Source organism: Lathyrus oleraceus, chromosome 5, assembly GCF_024323335.1.
Source record: "Lathyrus oleraceus cultivar Zhongwan6 chromosome 5, CAAS_Psat_ZW6_1.0, whole genome shotgun sequence".
NCBI classification, from domain to species: Eukaryota; Viridiplantae; Streptophyta; class Magnoliopsida; order Fabales; family Fabaceae; genus Lathyrus; species Lathyrus oleraceus.
In genome coordinates this window covers 161,854,965-161,872,344 of record NC_066583.1, presented here as the reverse complement: position 1 = coordinate 161,872,344, position 17,380 = coordinate 161,854,965, and positions in this window count along the sequence as shown.

The following is a 17,380-nucleotide window of genomic DNA, read 5'->3' as shown; positions in this document are numbered from 1 at the left end:
ATTTAATTTAAATGCATTTTTACTTTGATTTTTAATTGATTAATTGTGTAGAAATTATGTTGAGCCATTTTTATTGACTTGTGAAGTTTGAATATGTGTTTGGGCCTTGGTCAAGGTTGATTTGACTTTTGTTGGATTAAAATCATTGGATTTAGTGGATTGATGAAATGTACATTTCATCTCCCAAAATGAATGAATGATTTTAATTTGATAAATTTCCTCCCATGACCAATACAAGTATGGATGAGATAGGTCCATGCTTTGATCTTTTCTTTTAGTGTGTGGTATGTTTTAGGAGTATGGTCATTATACCATATCTCTAACATGCATTAACACCAAAATTTCGATTTCCCGACCTCATATAGTTGTGACTTCTGCATAAGTCCAATTACGATTGCTTAACATAGAGTTAAATTTTGACCCCAAAGGCATAGCATTCTAGTAAGTGAGAATGTAAGTCTTCCCGCTTTCATGGTATTGTTTGAAAACTTGGCCTTTTCTCCTTCCTTTAGAAGATTTCTTGGTTCAAGGATCCATGCCTGTGAATAGAGGGTTGAGTTTTCTCCAAACAATGACTTAATCAATTGAAAAGCAAAACATCACTAACATCTAATCAACTAACATTTGACTAACCTTTATTAATCTTGCTTTTATTTCCAAGTCATTTACTTTAAGAAATTTAAAATTCAAGTCATTTACCATTTCATTTGTCATTTACATATCATTTAACTTGTTTATGTTTATGTCATTTTCACTTTGCTCATTTGAGCCATATATTGTGATTGTATATATGTTTGTGTATTTTGTTTGTGTTTGTGGTCTTAGGACCTTAAAATACTTAATAAATAACAAAAACCCTAAAAAAAATTATGTGGACTGTTGGATTTGATATGAGCTTTTGGACTTAGAATTAGCCAACCTTCCATATGCAAAAGGACTTGACCAATGCCAACATTTTTGAGACCAAGTTATTGTGATTTGAGCTTTGATTTGATGCAAGTATAGGGATCTATATGAATTCATCTACTACATGGTCTTCATGTAACTGTTACTTTAAACCTGTGTCTAATGCCTTATTTTGAACTAATCAAGGAGTATGTCATCTGATACAAAGAAGACTGTCAGCTGTGAAGTTACTTGCTTGGATGTGGTTATCTTTATTTGATGTCTTGCTCTTCATATTTGTATTTTCTTGTTGATTTTTGCTTGATTCAAAGTCCAAATGTAAAGTGGGTTTTCTATATGACACTCTTGTATGTTGGATTGCATCCCATTGGTCAGATCTTTTCAACTCTTAACTTTTAATTTTATGCTTAGGATTAGTCACTTCATCTTCTTCCACTTCTTAAATTTCAAAATCTCTCCCCTCTTTCAGAAAAATATTCTTGGCTTGTGATTTCAAACTTAGACTCTCTTTGAAATTAGAAACTTTGGCCTTATGCCATTGCATTTTTTAAACTCTTTTCTTAATCAAATTTGTAAATGAACTTAACCATATTGTCTTAAAATTTCAAAAGACAAAAAGAACTAACAGTCATTCAAACTCTTTTGGGCCTTTGTGTCACTTTTAAATTTAAATTTTGATTAAAAGCAATCCACTCATTTTGAAATTGATACCATGAACTACGAGGTTTTGATCCCTCATTTTTATGTTGGTACGTAGGCACAAGTACAAAGGTCTTGTCAAACACAAAAATATAATTAATGAATTCTTTTCTCATCCCCACACTCTATTTATTGCGAACATCTTGTATACCAAAACACATACACACATAAAAAAGGGCTCCCTAGGAGTGCCTAGGACACTTTGGATGCTAACACCTTCCCTCTGTTTACCCAACCCCCTTACCTGTAATCTCTGGCATTTTATTAGTTTTGATTTGAACACTTCTTATCTTTGTGTTTTGTTAGTACTTTTCCCTTTTCCTTTGGAAACAATAAAAGTGCAATGGCAACTCTAGTTTTACTAACGTTAAGTTTATCCGTAGCTTAATGGTCATGAATTTCTGCTACACTGTGTTCTTTGTCAACAAGACGAATTTGGAAAGAAAGAATATGCAATTTACTACCTCAGTAAGAAATTCACCGACTCTAAGACTCAGTATTCTATGCTTGAAAAGACTTGTTGCGCATTGGCTTGGGCTGCTAAGCATCTGCGCCAGTATATGTTGAATCATACTACTTGGTTGATATCTAAAATGGATCCTATCAAGTACACTTTCGAGAAACCTGCTTTAACTGGGAGAATTTCCCGTTGGCAGATGTTGTTATCCGAGTATGATATCGAATACCGATCTCAAAACGCTATTAAGGGTAGTGTCTTGGTTGACCACTTGGCTCACCAACCCATTGAAGACTACCAGTCAGTGAAGTATGATTTTCCTAACGAAGAAATCTTGTACCTGAAGATGAAAGATTGTGAGGAACCACTGCTTGAAGAAGGTCCAAAACCTGGTTCCCGTTGGGCATGGTATTTGATGGAGCTATTAATCATTACGGTAATGGCATTGGGGCAGTGATTATTACTCCTCAAGGCACTCATTTTCCATTTACAGCTAGATTGACTTTCAAATGTACAAATAATATGGCTGAGTATGAAGCTTAAATTATAGGGCATGAAGAGGCCATTGATCTAACAATCAAGTATCTGGACATCTATGGAGATTCAACTTCGGTTGTGAATCAAATCAAAGACGAATGGGAGACGAATCAACCCAGTTTATTACCATATAGAGACTATGCGAGGAGGATTTCAACTTTGTTTTCAAATGTTGAGTTTCATCATATTCCTCGAGATGAAAACCGGATGGCAGATACTCTTGCAACGTTGGCTTATATGATCATGGTGAAATTCTGGAATGAGGTTTCCAATTTGATTTTGATGCGTCTTGATAGACCAACTCACGTGTTTGTTGGTGAAGAGGTCAAAGACGAGAAGTCATGGTATTTTGATATTATGTGTTTCCTCCAAAGTCAGATTTACCCACCTAAGGCATCTTTGAAAGATAAGAAGACTTTGAGGATATTAGCTGGCAATTTCTACTTGAATGGTGATGTGATTTACAAGAGGAACTTCAATATGGTTCAACTCAAATGCGTGGATCGACACGAAGGAGACTTATTGATGACAGAAGTCCACGAATGTTCCTTTGGTGCTCATTTCAATGGACATGCTATGGCTAAAAAGATATTGAGAGCAGGTTACTATTGGCTGACAATGGAATCTGACTGTTGCAAGTTTGTCAAGAAATTCCACAAGTGTCAAATTTATGCAGATAAGATTCATGTTCCTCCAACGCTATTGAATGTCATTTCCTCTCCATGGCCCTTCTCCATTTGGGGAATTCATATGATTGGCATGATTGAGCCTAAAGCTTCGAACGAACATCATTTCATTTTGGTGGCTATTGACTACTTCACAAAGTGGGTTTAAGCGACATCGTATGCGAATGTAACCAAGCAAGTTATTGTAAGGTTTATCATGAATGAGATTATATACCGGTATGGTGTGCCAAGTAAGATCATTACTGATAATGGATCTACCTTGAACAACAATATGGTAGAAGCTTTTTCCAAAGACTTCAAAATTGCACTTCATAATTCTTCTCCCTACAAACCTAAGATGAATGGGGATGTTGAAGCTACAAATAAGAACATTAATAAGATCATTCAGAAAATGGAGGTAACCTATAAAGATTGGCATGAGATACTCCCATTTTCTTTGCATGGGTACCGTACATCCATTCACACTTCAACAGGGGCAACCCCTTTCTCGCTTGTTTATGGTATGTAAATTGTGCTCATAGTAGAGGTTGAGATCCCATCATTGTGTGTCTTCATGGAAGCCAAGTTGGCAGAAGCTGAATGGTGCCAAACCATATATGATCAACTGAACTTAATTGAAGAGAAGAGATTGATTGCCATGTGTCATGGCCGATTATATCAGAAAAGAATGAAGAAAGCCTTTGATAAGAAAGTCGGGCTTCGTGTGTTAAGAGAAGGAGACCTTGTGCTCAAGAAGATTCTATCTTTCAAACCAGATGCTAGGGGAAAGTGGACTCCTAATTACGAAGGCCCATATGTTTTGAAGAGAGCCTTTTCATGCGGTGCTTTGATTCTTACAACTATGGATGGTGAAGAGTTCGCTCGTCCTGTGAATGCCGATGTAGTTAAGAAATACTTCACCTATAAAAGAAAAGAACATCTCGCTAAGTTGAAAACGTGAAAGGGCAGCTTAGGCAAAAATGAGCATCTCGGTGGATTGAAAACTCGAAAGGGCGATCCAGGAAAAAATTAGAGACATAAAACAGAAAATTCATCCCGATAGATTGAGTACCCCCCCCCCCCCCTCGGGCAATCTATGTAAAAATTAGGGATTATGGAAAATAATTGTAATTGGTTGTTTCCCCAATCATGAGAGCAATTTTGAGCAAGACAGTCAGTTCTGATTCATCATTCACAACCAAAGCCAAGAGCACAATGGATATTGAAGTTGGTAGAAGGATTAGTAATCCTTGTATTCAATGTAGCCCTTTTCCATGTAAATTACCATTTTTCAACTTTTGTAAAAGATTTATGGAGTCTTGTCATTTACAGACTACCATTCTATTAAATAAAGTTGGGATTTTTATCCAATTGTTTCTACTCTTATTTATTTTTCAGCTAAATATAATTGAATTTTATGATGATAATTTAGAAATTGAATTAATAAGTAAAAATTATTTTTCTTAAATAATAATTACTTTGAAAAAGTAATCAATTATAGTAAGGAATATCAACAGCAATATAAGAACAAGTAAGTCCTAAAGTGTGAAGCATTATTGGTTTCTCCCAATCGGTTAGTTTGGTAATCTTTTCCTCCCCAACAGTAAGTGAGTTTCCCCAACTGAGTTTGTAATCACCTCCCTAGTTGAGTTATAGGCACACATACTCAACAGTTTGCATGGACCCAGCCCAGAGTTTTATCTCCTGTAAGTCCCTAGTAGAGTTTATTTCTGATTCCATGCGTTGTTGACTCATGAGCAGTATTTGATTTGATCCCCTGTGAGGTTGTCTCATTTGATATGATGTTTACCTAAATTTCCCACAGAGTTGACAGTTTAGGTCCTCGGCAGATCCTCTCTCTCTATCCTCAGCCTTGTTTGGGATGTTCAGATCCTGTTGATTTTCATCCATCCTCAACATGTTTCTCTAGTTGGTGTTTCCATCTTGTCGAGAATAGCCGAGTGTTGTAACGATGATTCAAATTGGTGACATTTATATCCTTTGTGATTATTTTATCGGCATGATCATCAATCATATATATACACAGTCATACATCAGATATTACATTATGCATTTTATTGCATTTGATTATTTACTTTTGATCCTCTGCTACGGTAATATTATTTCCCTATGCAAATTTGGTGCGTCTTTCACTTTCAATGGTAGAGTGTCAACCTCTTAAGCAGAAACAATTTAACCTTTCTCATTCCCCACTAAGTCATTTCCCCGTGGATGATTATTATTTCAATTTCCTCTCCATTTGATTATCTGGATGGAATCACTCCCCTTGAGTTATATTCTCATTTGGGCTGAGTCCTTGTTTGGCAGTTTCTTTCAAGCTCCTACCTAGATAGATACTTTTGGGTCTCTTGAGAATCTATTACCCAATAACTGGTAATATTCTTTTCGATTTTTGAGTACTTTACTTTTACCCAATACCCAATGAAAGTAATCTACTTCCTTTGTTTTCCCCAGCGATTTCGTTTTCACGTTTCCCCAGGCAGTCTATCCTTGATATGTTCATCTTAATTGATGACAGATATTCTCCATTTTTGGTTTTCTACCCAGTAAAATAGTAGTTGTAATCCCTATTTCATTCCCCAGAGAGTTAATCCTTGATATGTTCATCCTAACCGATGACGAGTTTTCTCCTCTTTACGGTCTTCTTCCCAGTAACAAGTAGTTGTAAATCCTACTTTCCCCTCTGATTCTATCCTTGATATGTTCACTATAACTGGTTATGGATATTCTCTATTTGGTATTCTATCCAGTAACTGATAGATATAATTCCTATTTCTACCTAGGCGATCTATCCTTGATATGTTCATCTTAATCGATGACGAATATTCTTCCCTTGAGTCTACCCAAGTTCCATTGATATTAAGGATTCATGAACGGATCAACCATGAATCAAGGGTTGTCGTAAGTCAAGAGCATGAAGTTAGGTTAAGAACCACCCAAAAGGGAGTGTACTAGGGTTTAAACCTGCCAAGCATGTTCTACAAGAGGTTCCCATAGTCATCATCCCATCTTTCGGATATTATCGGAGAAGCGACTACTCGTATTCCAAAAATATTCTCAAGAGAGACTCTTATGAGTGTAGTATCGCGTAAGAGTCGTATCAAATCTTACACTTGAACGACTTTCGCACTACATCCTAAAAATAGGCCAAGATGGGCTTGGTAAACTAAGGTCCTTGGCTTCTAAGGCCTATATTGGAAAGAGTAATATCTAACCACGACTTACTTGTGTGACATTATTGATCCCAATATGTCCTCCACCAAGTGAATGGACTTGCAAGTCAACTTGCTAAGGAATAACACCACACAAGTCAACAAGACTACGCCATTCTCCTATCCTAAGTGCACTCGAGTCCGGGTATAGAACTCATCTCACAAAGATCACCAAGCATACAAGGAATTAATATCAAGCAATTCAATCATTACATACAATACAGTAATCCCAAATTGCGCAAAAATATGTCACAAAACAATATACAATACAATACAACACAATATGAAAAGTAGGCAACACCCACTAGGCAAGATATCCCCAGCAGAGTCGCCACTTTTTTGTAGCGGAGTATTCATTACCATTAGAGATATTGACTAAATCCAAGGTAAATCATACAAAGTCTAGTCGCCACCACACTTCTATTTATCCAAAGGAATGGTTAGAAAGCGAACAAAAACCTAAAAGTTTTAACAAAAACTAGTAAAAGAAACAGCGATCTGGGTAAGGGGGTTGGTTATGCAATGGGAAGGTGTTAGGCACCCAAAACATCCTAGGTACTCCTAGGGAGCCCTTTTCATACTTGTTGCAAAGGTTGTTGTTTTGTGAAAGTTTGTTTGTGCAAACATGATTGAAGAGATGAGAAGAGAATATACAAGTTATTTACATTTTTTGTTTGGATGGATAAACCCATTGCCTACGTACCATCCTATAAAAAGATTGGGATCAAAACCTCGTAGTTCGGGGTAAAAATCTCAAAATGAGTTGGTGAATTGATTGGTCCAAAAGCCTTAAGGTCTTTTGTTATCAAAGGGAGAAAACTCAACCAAACCACAAATCCACCATGTGAGGATAACTTCAACATGCTAGTGAGGGGTTAACCCTATAATAAGCATGGAAGAGTCATTGTCCATCACTAAGGATATAGGTGAGTATTATATCTACCACAAGGATAACTCAAACCTAATAGCTAAAGGTTATGGAAAATTTTGATTAAGAAAATGGCCATTGGAACCACAAAAGACATTTGAATGGGTTATATTTACCAATTAGAAGTATATACAAAGATGGTCAAAGTTAACTTAAAGATTCAATTCAAAATAAGTATTATGAAAAGAAAGTTTGAAAATCAAAAGCATAAGGCTTAGGTTTCTAATGTTGAAAACAAATGTTAAATGTTTGCACAAAGAGTTTTGGCTTGGGTTAGAATGGAGAGAAGAAGAAGAAGGGCTAAATCCTAAGTAAAACAGAAGGTGAGGGATAAGAAATGAAACCACACTAGGAGTTCCTCTCTTGAGATCATATTGATGATCCAAGTAGCTCCCATCCTTTGGAATAAGCAATCACAAAGCATAAGCAATCAAACAAGTCTCATAAGAGATCCTCAATGTGTCTTGTATCTTTCACTTTGGATGAACATGGCAATGGTCCTCCAATTAAGCTCAAATGGAAACCCCTAGCACAAAAGCACACACATCAAAAGTTCCATGGAGTAAAACAAGAATGGACAAAAGTGAGTTTAGAGATTTGGGTCCTCTAACCCATCTCCATCATTAAGATCCCTTTACTCCAATTTTGCATAAGGAAGGTCCTAGAAACTAAGTCCATTTCTCCATTTCTTTTGCATAGGGAAGGTCCTAGAAACTAAGTCCATTTCTTTGCATTTGGTCCACAACAATCAAAACAAAAACACAAGCACAATAATATATATACAATTATGTGCTCAAGTGAGCAAAAAACAAATGACATTAACATAAGAATGTGCTCAAGTGAGCAAAGAGAAAAGCAAATGGATAATATGTGCAAGAATAGTAAATTGCATAAAAGTAAAGAGCAAGAAGTAAATGTTAATTGTCAATAGTTAGTGTTAGTAGTTAGTGTGCCATAAGGCAAATTTAGCGCTATGTTAAGCAATCGTAATTGGACTTATGTAGAAGTCACAACTATCTGAGGCCGGTCAATAATAATGTAGGCAACAAACACAAGTTAGGAGTCTTGATTAGTGAACCAAGTCCCAAAAACTTGCCATGCCAAAAAGAAAATGAGAATTGATCTTGTATTGGTTTAAGTCTTTTGCATGATTTAGAAGACAACCTATCCTTAATGCAAAGCCATTCACTTGATCAATTGATCAAGATGAATTAGATTTGAATCAAGGAAGATTAAATCTCCCTAACCAATGTTAACTTATCAACCTTTAACTCATTGATCAAGAAGAAAAGAAGTAGAAGAAGAAGAAGGAGAAGATGGACAAGAGAAATGGAAATGACAAAATTAAAGTGCATTAAATGAAATACAATGTACCAATCTTCATATGTTGACCAATAACATTGAAAGTCAAGGTCAAACAATCAAAAACAGAAGTGAGATGAAGATTGGGAGTCAAGAAATGAATAAACTATTTTTGGCATTTTTTAATATTTAATTAAACTTGAATTAAAAATAAATGGAAAGGTCAAACTTCAAAATTACTTCAAATCAACCTTGAAAGGTCCAAGTAATTTATCCTAAGTTCAACAAGGTCAAACAAAGTTTGACAAAAAAAATCAGCATTTTTAAAAGTTAGAAACTATTTTAAATCAATTAAAAATGAATAAAAAATATCCTAATTGAACTAAAATCTCAAATAAATCTCAAATCAATTCAAAAATTGATGAGAATATTTTTCATAGATCCATCATCATTCAAATAGGTTAGGAAAATATTTTTGCATTTTTTTGAATATCAAAAACTATTTAAAATGAATTAAAAATAACCAGAAAAGAGAAAATTCACAAAAAATATCAAATGACCAAATAAAAAATATTAAAAATCAGAAATAGAAACTAGAAATTATTTGGGAAATAATGCAATTGGTCCCATAATTTTTGGATAAAAAATGAAAGAGATATTGATTTTTAAAAATAATTTGAATTAAAAAAATTAAAATCAGAAAATTAAAAATGCAAAAAAACGTGGAGCTTTAGATCTGAGCTCATTAATTGAGCTGGCAGATCACACGCTCCTAAGGCGCACGCCTATGGTGATCCACGGTCAATGCACGCACATGGAAAACAAATGAAAGTCATAACAAGCAATGCTCCTGATTGCATCTGGAAATTAGATCACACGGCCAGGATTTAAACTGGAGATGATGAAGCCACCGGAGCCACCGTCTTCTCCGGTGAGCTCGGATTATCCGACCAAAGTTGCAGAACTTCAAATCTTAATGAAAACACAAGATCTACACATCTTTAGAAAGCTGGGATGATGTACATCATCCCTGTACCATCCATTTTCTCTCTAGATCTCCATAGTGTGAGAAATTAGAGATGGAAAAATCTGGTGTTCATCATGAACTCAATGGATTTCAAAAATTGAATGCATAAACATGATGCCTCTATTGAGAGGACTTCAGCCAACACAAAATCTAAGCCAAAAGGTCAATGGATGAGGAGAATCGAAGAAAATACCAGTTGGAGTGTAAGCTTGAGTTCTGGTGATTGGAACACGATGCCTTGCTTGCTTTGTTAAAACAGAAGTTCTATGAGACAAATGATGAAGGTTTAGAAGCACTAGATCTGAGAATTCAACCAGATGAAGTTGAATTTCAGATCTGAAAAAAATGAGAAAAGTGAACTTGCTTCTTTAGTGATGGTTAGGGAGAGAATTCTGTAGCATTTCAGGTTGAATTGGGTGTCTCAAATGAGTGGAATGAAGTCTCTATTTATATGGGAAGTGGCAAGGAGAGTGTGAAATCATCCGTGTGCATGGCATGTGAAGCTTCATTGCATGGGCTTGCATGATCATGCCCAAGGCCCAAAAAAAATGCCAAATGAGTTCTGAGCACCAGCCAGATGGAATTGGACGTGTAACTTGCAAGGCAATTGCTTATGCACCAAGATTTCAAGTGAATTCCTCATTTGTACCTAAACAATCACCTCTTCAAAAGTACCTTTTAGAAAATCCAAACATGATCAAGTGAGTAATGGTTGGAAAGGTCTTTGTATAAGGATCAAATGTTATGTTGGACAAAAACTCATTTGGAATGTGGAAATTTATGGAATTTGAGTTTAAAGTGTGATGTGCAAAACATGTCAATGCAAGGTTTCTAAAATTGGCCAATTTTCAAGCCCCTCTATTTTGACGATGAAGGCTTCAAATGAAACAACCTCCAACATAAAAGTTGTAGATCTTTTCAAGATAATCAAAATGGACTTAAATTTTGCATCATTTGGATTTTTGATGAAGATGTTATGGGCACTTGAAGTTGGACTTTTTTGACTTTCAATGCATTTGACCCAAAAGGACCTATAATGTCTTGCATTATCACATGTATTTACTTTGAGATTTTGAAATTTTGTTCAACATATCATTTGAAGTAGACATCTTAATATTTCCAATTCATTTGATCCCACCTTAAAATCATAAAAAATGAATGAGTTATGTCTTTGGGAAATTGACCCACAATTAGGGTTTCAGTCAAAATGACCTATAATGTCTTGGAATGGCCGATGGTTTTCCAAGCTTCAAATCAAATTTTGATGAACATTAAAGTTGTTCATATTGTCCGTAAGAACATTGTTTCTTTTGGAACCATCTTCATTTGACCAACACATTAAAAGATAGGTCTCAGTGCATTTCAAAATAGTTAGATGAATTGACTGATCAACTTCTCAAGTCCACAAGTCATATCTTGATGAATTGATGATTGGGGAAACTCAAATAAGTTCAAACATGTATGAAATGAAGAATTAAATAACTTCCCTTGATTGTATTTGACCATGGGTTGAGGTTGCTTCATGAGCAAGGCATTGTGATGCACAGATGAATTAGGGTTTCTCTGAAGAACAAGACCTCAAACCCTTTGACTGGCTTTGACCAAAATGATGAATTGAGGTACTAGGGAGGCATATTTTATGGATTAGAGCTTAGGGAACCATTTCCATGCTTTCTATCATCTCCTCTTGACCATGTCTTTGTACCAATGATCTCCTAGAAGCTTTGGACCTTGTGATTGCTCAAGCTACAAACAAAAGGTGTTAGTGACATATTTTTGTGCTTTTGGTTAGTAAATAAAATGAGAAAAGCAATGATATACAATTCAAACATGCTTGGTGATCTCAAACCAACTCACAGAAGGTCCCACCCAAAGGCAAAGGGAACCAAGATGCTAATGATCCTTGAGGCTATGCAAATGAAATGTTATGATGCCATGAGGGATCTTAGGGACAAAATTGGGGTCTTACAACTGGTAATGAATACACCTCCTGTTTCCCTCAGCGAGTCATCCTTGATATGTTTACCTTAACCAGTAACGGGTGTCCTCTTTGACTGATTACATTATCTTCCTACCTAGTAACCGGTAATAGATAATGTACTTCTGGTACTACTGTATTGAAGTTCATTCTTCCCCAGTTGAGCTTGAGGGCGTATTTCCTCAGTGAAATCTCCATTACCTATTTGGTTCGAGCATTTCAATTTTGTTCTGATTTACTCGCCCACCCCTGCGGATTTTCCCTTTATCCCCGGCTGAGTCTTTCCGTTGATTTATTTTTTATGGAATTACCCTCGTGTCTCCAGTAGTTTTTTAGTCGTAGCCTGTCCTACGCACAACTTTTTACTCCCCAAAGTCTCTATCTCCCCAGTGAGTTTTCCTTACGGAATGCATTATTCTCCTATGGACTTTCAGTCTCTCTGAACTCTTTTCCTTTGTGGCAACATTTTCCCCATAAAGATTATTTTTAACATTTCATATCTAATGCATCATGAGGCCTATTAGAGACCAAAATTTGTTTCTATTGTTGTTATTTAAGTCCATTCTAGTGAGTCGATACAAATATTTTAACCTTCATCTCCTCAGAAAGAACGTCCTTAAATAGGGGCAGCTGTAAGACCCCAATTTTGACCCTAAGATCCCTCATGTGATTGGGTTTGCATTGTGAGAGATCACCAAGAAAATTTGATTGTATCATACTTTGTTTTTCATTATTTACTAACAATATACCAAATATATGTCAATGTATAGTTTTTTGCTTTTGGACGTAGTGTGTATGCTCACCTATGCTCTATCAAGCTCATATCTAGTATTTAAGACCCTCAATAAAAGGAGGTAAATCAAGAATTGGTTTACATTGGTTCTAAGCATCCTATATGGATCCCCGTGATATTCACATGTTATTTTGATCAAGAAATCATCAAGAGTTTGGAGTTTGTTTTCCTTGGAAACCCTAATTCATCTGGGTATCTTGTGTGACTTCTTCAACAAGTTTCTTCAACAATTAATCAAATATATCAATGGAGACTTCACATTACATCATATTATGCATATATGACCCTCCATGAGTCCCAAAATTCAAGATAATGTGAAGCTAGCAAGATGGTTCATGGTGGCGGACCAGAGAAAGTCAACTGGTCAAAACTGGGGTCCCTAGACCCTATCTCCTACAATTTGTGTCACATGAAAATCATTCTAAGAGAAACGTTACTCAAAATTACATTCCAAACAACTTTAATGTTGAATTCAAGAGCTGTTTTTTTTTTGGAAAGTCATTTTTCATAGTGAAAGATTAGAGGTGATTTTGTCTGAACCCTAGTTTGGAGGTCGAATTCCCAAGACCATAACTTGCTCAATTTTTATGATATGATATCCATTAAAATTACATGATTAAATTAAAGGTGTCTACTTCAACTTTTATGTTTAGAGGAAGTTCAAATTCAACTTTCTAATGCATGTTCCAAGAGGAAAAATTATAGGTCATTTTGGGCCAATACCATTGAACGAGTGATTTTCCTCAACTTCTAAAATGCATAACTCCTCCATGACAAATCCAAATTAGGTCAAATTGGTGACAAAATTGAAGAGGCGTGAAAGACCTACAACCTAGGTGAATGAACTTTTCTCATTTGAAGTCCATAGAAAAAGTTATTCAAGGTGGAAGAAGTGAACATTTGACTTGGGACTTAGAAACTTTTCAAATATGTTTGATTTCCCAAACTTCCACCTAAGAATTCATCATGATCCAAGCTTCAAATGAAAAGGTGTTCAACCTGAAAGTTGTTCCTCTTGATCTCACCTTTCCAAAAGGTCCAAGATCATCTTATTTGGCCAAAGTATGAAGGACTTGCGCATAGGTGCAACATGAAGAACCATTTGGATGATTTCCACTTCCACTTTTCATACACGATTGCATGGCTTGCCAGCATGAATTCAACATGACTCTCACTCATTTCTGGATCAGATTACATCACTTGATGGGCCTATCACACGCCCGTGCAACCATGCAAAGAAATTTCTCAAAAAATTTCCAAATTTGAAACTGTGTGGAAATGAATCTCATGGCCTATAAATAAGAGCCTCATTGCTCCGAATTAAGGACCTCATGCCCAAGCTTCGAACCTGCAATCCCAAACCCTCATCATTGAAGGATAATCTTGAAAGTTTTCTTTGAAAATCGAGTTTCAAATCTCCATCTGTTTTGAGATTGAAACTCCAAGAGTCCAGACCTTTTCTTGATCCTAATCACTTAAAATAAGCATCTGAAGCAAGGCCAAGCACAATTGGAATCAAGATCATGCCAATCTGAAGCTCATTCAAAGATGAATTTTCAGAATTTTCTTCGCTTCGATTCTCCCTCAATTCTTCACCATTCTTTCTGATTTTTGGTTGTCTGATGTCATATCAATATAGGTAAGAATATTGAGTTTCTTTGAGGTCAAATGGAAGTAACTCAAACCATGACCCTCAAAATTCAAATCCATGTATCTTTTTATATACTTGGAATTGGATAAAATTGAGGTCAAATTCGAGATCCTGAGCATTTTTTCTTTAAATCCATGTATTTCTTTTTCATTTTGGTGATGGTTCATGGTGGACCAGTCCGATGAGGTCCACTGGAGAAGAACACCGGAGCCCTAGCTCCGGTGATGTGTTGTCACACATCTCAGTCACATGATCCGTTTGAATTGTTTTAATCTCACACGTCCAATTTGATTACCAAACTTGTATGCGCGTTGACTGTGGACTATGGTGGATGATGCGCGCTTGGCCATCAGATCTGCCACCTCAATTGATGAGGGAGATCTGATGACCCTCATTTTTTTGTAATTTCCTTTTATTTTCTAAATTTTAATTTAATTGCTTCATTTTAATTAATTCATATCAATTTCATTTTTAATCCAAAAAATATGGGACTTTCACCAAATATTTTCAAATACTTTCCTCTTTCATTTTCTGAATTAAAAATATTTTTTGGATTAATTTTGATATTTTTCATGGATTAATTGTTTTTGTGCATATTTTTAATTGTTTAAAAATACTTTTGACTTTTCAAAAATTATGAACTTTTTTGTCTATGGTCCTTTGACCTTATTTAACCTAGGATAAATCTCTTGACCATTTATTTGGTGTTTTGAAGAGGTTTTAGGTTTTGACCAAACTAAATTTAATTTAAATGCATTTTTACTTTGATTTTTAATTGATTAATTGTGTAGAAATTATGTTGAGCCATTTTTATTGACTTGTGAAGTTTGAATATGTGTTTGGGCCTTGGTCAAGGTTGATTTGACTTTTGTTGGATTAAAATCATTGGATTTAGTGGATTGATGAAATGTACATTTCATCTCCCAAAATGAATGAATGATTTTAATTTGATAAATTTCCTCCCATGACCAATACAAGTATGGATGAGATAGGTCCATGCTTTGATCTTTTCTTTTAGTGTGTGGTATGTTTTAGGAGTATGGTCATTATACCATATCTCTAACATGCATTAACACCAAAATTTCGATTTCCCGACCTCATATAGTTGTGACTTCTGCATAAGTCCAATTACGATTGCTTAACATAGAGTTAAATTTTGACCCCAAAGGCATAGCATTCTAGTAAGTGAGAATGTAAGTCTTCCCGCTTTCATGGTATTGTTTGAAAACTTGGCCTTTTCTCCTTCCTTTAGAAGATTTCTTGGTTCAAGGATCCATGCCTGTGAATAGAGGGTTGAGTTTTCTCCAAACAATGACTTAATCAATTGAAAAGCAAAACATCACTAACATCTAATCAACTAACATTTGACTAACCTTTATTAATCTTGCTTTTATTTCCAAGTCATTTACTTTAAGAAATTTAAAATTCAAGTCATTTACCATTTCATTTGTCATTTACATATCATTTAACTTGTTTATGTTTATGTCATTTTCACTTTGCTCATTTGAGCCATATATTGTGATTGTATATATGTTTGTGTATTTTGTTTGTGTTTGTGGTCTTAGGACCTTAAAATACTTAATAAATAACAAAAACCCTAAAAAAAATTATGTGGACTGTTGGATTTGATATGAGCTTTTGGACTTAGAATTAGCCAACCTTCCATATGCAAAAGGACTTGACCAATGCCAACATTTTTGAGACCAAGTTATTGTGATTTGAGCTTTCATTTGATGCAAGTATAGGGATCTATATGAATTCATCTACTACATGGTCTTCATGTAACTGTTACTTTAAACCTGTGTCTAATGCCTTATTTTGAACTAATCAAGGAGTATGTCATCTGATACAAAGAAGACTGTCAGCTGTGAAGTTACTTGCTTGGATGTGGTTATCTTTATTTGATGTCTTGCTCTTCATATTTGTATTTTCTTGTTGATTTTTGCTTGATTCAAAGTCCAAATGTAAAGTGGGTTTTCTATATGACACTCTTGTATGTTGGATTGCATCCCATTGGTCAGATCTTTTCAACTCTTAACTTTTAATTTTATGCTTAGGATTAGTCACTTCATCTTCTTCCACTTCTTAAATTTCAAAATCTCTCCCCTCTTTCAGAAAAATATTCTTGGCTTGTGATTTCAAACTTAGACTCTCTTTGAAATTAGAAACTTTGGCCTTATGCCATTGCATTTTTTAAACTCTTTTCTTAATCAAATTTGTAAATGAACTTAACCATATTGTCTTAAAATTTCTAAAGACAAAAAGAACTAACAGTCATTCAAACTCTTTTGGGCCTTTGTGTCACTTTTAAATTTAAATTTTGATTAAAAGCAATCCACTCATTTTGAAATTGATACCATGAACTACGAGGTTTTGATCCCTCATTTTTATGTTGGTACGTAGGCACAAGTACAAAGGTCTTGTCAAACACAAAAATATAATTAATGAATTCTTTTCTCATCCCCACACTCTATTTATTGCGAACATCTTGTATACCAAAACACATACACACATAAAAAAGGGCTCCCTAGGAGTGCCTAGGACACTTTGGATGCTAACACCTTCCCTCTGTTTACCCAACCCCCTTACCTGTAATCTCTGGCATTTTATTAGTTTTGATTTGAACACTTCTTATCTTTGTGTTTTGTTAGTACTTTTCCCTTTTCCTTTGGAAACAATAAAAGTGCAATGGCAACTCTAGTTTTACTAACGTTAAGTTTATCCGTAGCTTAATGGTCATGAATTTCTGCTACACTGTGTTCTTTGTCAACAAGACGAATTTGGAAAGAAAGAATATGCAATTTACTACCTCAGTAAGAAATTCACCGACTCTAAGACTCAGTATTCTATGCTTGAAAAGACTTGTTGCGCATTGGCTTGGGCTGCTAAGCATCTGCGCCAGTATATGTTGAATCATACTACTTGGTTGATATCTAAAATGGATCCTATCAAGTACACTTTCGAGAAACCTGCTTTAACTGGGAGAATTTCCCGTTGGCAGATGTTGTTATCCGAGTATGATATCGAATACCGATCTCAAAACGCTATTAAGGGTAGTGTCTTGGTTGACCACTTGGCTCACCAACCCATTGAAGACTACCAGTCAGTGAAGTATGATTTTCCTAACGAAGAAATCTTGTACCTGAAGATGAAAGATTGTGAGGAACCACTGCTTGAAGAAGGTCCAAAACCTGGTTCCCGTTG